We start from the raw sequence: 4,333 nt of genomic DNA, 5'->3' as shown, positions 1-4,333 counted from the left end.
GGCGGGCCGGCTTCTTAATCAGCTGAAAACCTCCACGCTCCTCTCGGATTACCGGGTTTACAAACCGCTTTCGTAGACGCGGAGGTTACCCTGCACTGTTTGTGCTAGCGGGAGTCTGGAGCTCTTTGGCACTGTTGTTTACGTGGAAGTTTTTTTTTTTTTAAAGAATTATTTTATTTAATTTTATTTATTATTTTTTCCAGTTTGATCAGGGAGAGACAGAGAGAGGGAAAGTGAGAAACCAAGCCACCAGGTTCAGGACTTGAACCACGGTTGGCCATGTGGGAATCCAGCACCTTTAACCACCATGCCACCTGCCGGCCCCCTACGTGGAAGTTTTGAGCCATTTGAATCACTGAGGGGAAGACACTAGCAAGCAGAGAGCTCCCAAAGCCATTCAGATACAATCAAACTGCAGATGGCCATGCAGGTCCTGTTTCCTTTTAGGATGGTTGACATCTACCACAGACCTCTAGATAGGGCTCTGGTGGAGGAGCCTTGACTGCCGCCCTCATCCACGCTCCAGTTCTAGCAAGAAGCGGCCTAAGGAGTCTCCTCTCTTTCCCCCTAACTGCAGTACTTTTTCAGAGGAGATGAGGTAGGAGATAGGTACACACTCATGTATATTAATAGTTAGAGTGTTAGACCCGTGAGATGGAGCCGGCTTCTTTTTTCTTTCCTTTATAAAATAATTATTTCATTTAACTTTATTTGTTTTTAATTTGACTGAGAGGGATAGTGAGAAAGCAAGCCGCTAGGTCTGGGACTCGAATCGCGGTCAGCCATATGAGAGTCCAGCACCCTTAACCACGTTGCCTCCTGCTGGCCCTGATGGAGCCAGTTTCTAAGATGGAGTCACTCTAGTCAAGCTTTTAATAAAAGTCCCCCACTGCTCTCACTAGAAATACATTATGAGCTCTCACTGCTTGCTGGCAGAGAACTGCTTACAGGCAGAGCTACTTACAGCCAGCTTGAGATAGTGACAGCTAGAGCTAACATTTTCCATTGTCACTGCTACATTCAAACCAAGAGTGTTGTCTCAGTCTGGAGAGCAAGAGCAAAGGACCTTGAACAATAACGAGCCAGGAGTTATCGGGTCAGAAATGGGAACATGGCATGGAGGCTTGCACCTGTAAGATAGGGGAGTCTAAATAAGTTTACATTTTAGAAGCACAAGGGGAAAATACATCAAAGAACAAGGCTTTGGCTTAGACTTGTGGGAGACATGAGAAAACTAGAAACTTTAGGGGCCACAGACCTAAGACAAAAATCTGCTGAATGTTAATGAAGTTGTAAATGTCCAAAGTCTTATGATTTGTGAGCCCACTCCCAAATAGGAGGATGATGTGCATCACCTGACACATATCCCCCGCGAGAGAAATGCATGCACACGTCTCTCCTTCCTGGCATAAAAGCCCCTGGTCCCTGTTCCTCTTTGGCAGCCCATTCCTAGGACCCCTCCCTGCTTGGGAGCTCTGTTTTTCCTCTCTTAACAAAATCCACTTTGCTAAAAAATCTTGTTTTTGACTGAATATAGTAAAAGGGCCACTTTGCTAAAAAATCTTGTTTTTGACTGAGGAATCTCATGTTTTCTCTTAGAATCCAAAAAAATAGTAAAAGGACTTGTTTTTGACTGAATATAGTAAAAGGGTAATTTATTGTGGCCACTAGGTGACATGGTGGTTAAGGCGTTGGACTCCCACATGGCCACCTGTGGTTTGAGTCCTGGATCTGGCAGCTTGCTTTCTCACTTTTCTTCTCTCTTCTCTGTCTCTCTCTGGTAAGTGCATGTGCCCTATAGCAAACTTAAATTAAATAATAATAGTAATAAATAAAAGTAAATAATTCTTTTTTTAAAAAAAGTGTGAAAGTCATTATTTTAGAAAAAGAAAGAATAATTTATGAACCTCTATACAGGGTAAATCCCAGATCCTCTACAAATCCTTAGAATTCTACTGCAGATTTTCCCCTGGTTTTGGAATCATTTTAGATTTACAGGACAATTACAACAATAGTGCAGAAAAGCCTTGTATATTTTTCATTTAACTTCCCTAAATGTTAACATCTTCTAGAACTCTTATATAGCGATCAAAGCTAAGGAGTTATCATTGGAACAATACATTAACTATATGACAGGCTTAATTTATGGTTCTCTAGTTTTTCCACTTTTTCCTCCCCTCCTATTCTAGAACTCAATGCAGGACCCTACCTTGTTGTTAATTGTTAAGTCTCCTTGGTCTCTGTCAATGTACCAGTTCCTCAGTCTATCTTGGCATTTCTTGATTTTGATAATGTAATGGTAATGGTTTGTTATTTAGTAGAATGTCACTCAGTTTGGATTTGTCTGATGGGTTCTCATGAACAGACCGAGGTTATGTATTTTTAGCAAAAAATGTCACCAACGTGCTCTTCTCAGCACATCTTATCAGGGGGTTACATGATATGTTTTTTTTTTTTAATTATTTTAACTTTATTTATTCATTTAAATTTGACCAGAAAGGGACAGAGCGAGAGCAAGAGAGAAAGTAAGAAAGCAAGCCGCCAGGTCTGGGCATCGAACCGTGGTCGGCCATGTGCAAGTCCAGGGCCCTGAATCACCACACCACCTGCTGGCCCCAGTATCGATGTGTCTTGTTACTGGTGATTTAGCCTTGATTAAGTCTGCCAGGTTTCTCTACCTTTCAGTTGCTGTATTTTGGGGACAATAACTGGAAATTACAAAAATAGCTTTCATAGATGGCTCTTGCCTACAGTAATGATTACTATAGTATGCTAATGGTTACTTTTCTAGTTCCTTCAGTCTTTACACATTTATTAGTTAGAACTCTAATATAAGAAAAAGTTGTCCCTTCTCTTTGATAGTTCGTTTCTATTATGTCATGGATATCTATTTTATGCTTGGTTATAACCTATTACTATTAGTATTCTGTTGCTCTGATTGTTCCAGCTTTAACTGTGGAGAAATCTTTCACCTTGGCTCCTGTGTCCTTTTGACATTCCTTTACCTTTTATTCTAGAAGCTCCTTTACTTACTGGTTAAGACTCATCTTGTATTTGTTTCATCCTCCTTTTTGGGTTCAACCATTTCTCCAAGGAGCCCTAGTTTGTTTTTTGGAGGGTCGTATTTAAAAATGAGGATCTGAGTACTAGGTGTGTTTATTTGTTGCCTCTTTTTGATAATAATGGAAAAGTCTTGGAACTGGTGGCTTGAAAATTACACTGGGCATATGTACTTGCATGCCCAAAATCCCAAGAGGAGACTGGAAGAGAAGGGATTGTGGCATGGCCATCCCTTTCATGGGGTGGTTTTTCAGTTTCCTCTCTCTCTGTCTCTCTGGCAAGTGGATATGCCCTATGGTAAAAATCTTTAAAAAGAAAGGAAGAAAGGTATATTGTGTTTGCCATGTAGCCTACTGGTTAAGGGAGTTGGATTCCATATGACCAACCATGGTTCAAGTCTTGTCCCGGCAGCCTGAAAAACAAGCCAAGCGTGTGTGTGTGTGTGTGTGTGTGCGTGTGTGTGTGTGTGAGCGTGCACCCGTGCCCTGAATCCCAGTTATTTGGAGAAATGGAGGAGAAGGGATTGCAGCAGGAGAGAATTTATGAGCTAAAGGCCTATGTACAAATTCAGCTAATGGACCTTCAGCCTTTCGATTTTAAAATTATTATATATAAAATCTTATATATATACACACACACATATATATTTATATATATATTTATATATATATTATACACACATACATACACTGAAATAGTAGCTATTTAAGAGTGGTTAACATCTTTCTCTTTTTTTCTTTTTAAGAGAGATTTTTGCTATAGGGTGCGTGTGTTCACCAGAGAGCCAGAGACAGAGAGATAGAAAGAGATAGAAAGTGAGAAATCTTTGGGGGGGAAGGCCATACCACAATCCCTTCTCCTTTATTCTTCTCTCAGGATTTTGGGCATGTATGCATACACGTCTGGTGTGACTTTTAATCCTCTGGGTCAGGGATTCAAACCACGGTAAACTACATGGAAGTCCAGCAACATAACCATTATACCATCTGCTGATCCCAATATATCTTTCTCTTATAGCATTTAAGATTTAAAGTTATTATAAACATCTTAAATGATTTATTATAACTGAAAACTCATTCCATTTGCAATTAACATTCTGTCTATAGGCTTGAACTGGACCTGTTTCTGCCTGGAGTGACTTTTCTAGATTATTTATTTGTGGCATATTACTCTGGGTCTTCAATAATGGGACCAGTTGTTCAAAAATAATATTATCCCTTGGGAGCCAGCAGTTAGCGTAATGGCTATGTCGCTGGACTCCCACATAGTCGAC

The 4,333-nt window shown here is 40.3% G+C and overlaps 1 protein-coding gene across 1 annotated transcript in view; it reads left to right on the top strand.

The window, feature by feature from the left end:
- The window catches only part of DNAH8 (dynein axonemal heavy chain 8), a 413,702-nt gene that overhangs the window by 38,983 nt on the left and 370,386 nt on the right, over positions 1–4,333 (top strand). The gene's annotated exons all lie outside the window — the stretch shown is intronic.

The sequence above is a fragment of the Tupaia chinensis genome, unplaced genomic scaffold, assembly GCF_000334495.1.
Source record: "Tupaia chinensis unplaced genomic scaffold, TupChi_1.0 Scaffold000238_1, whole genome shotgun sequence".
In the NCBI taxonomy this organism is placed as follows: Eukaryota; Metazoa; Chordata; class Mammalia; order Scandentia; family Tupaiidae; genus Tupaia; species Tupaia belangeri.
The sequence above is the reverse complement of the archived record's forward strand: the minus strand, read 5'-3'. Positions and strand labels throughout refer to the sequence as shown.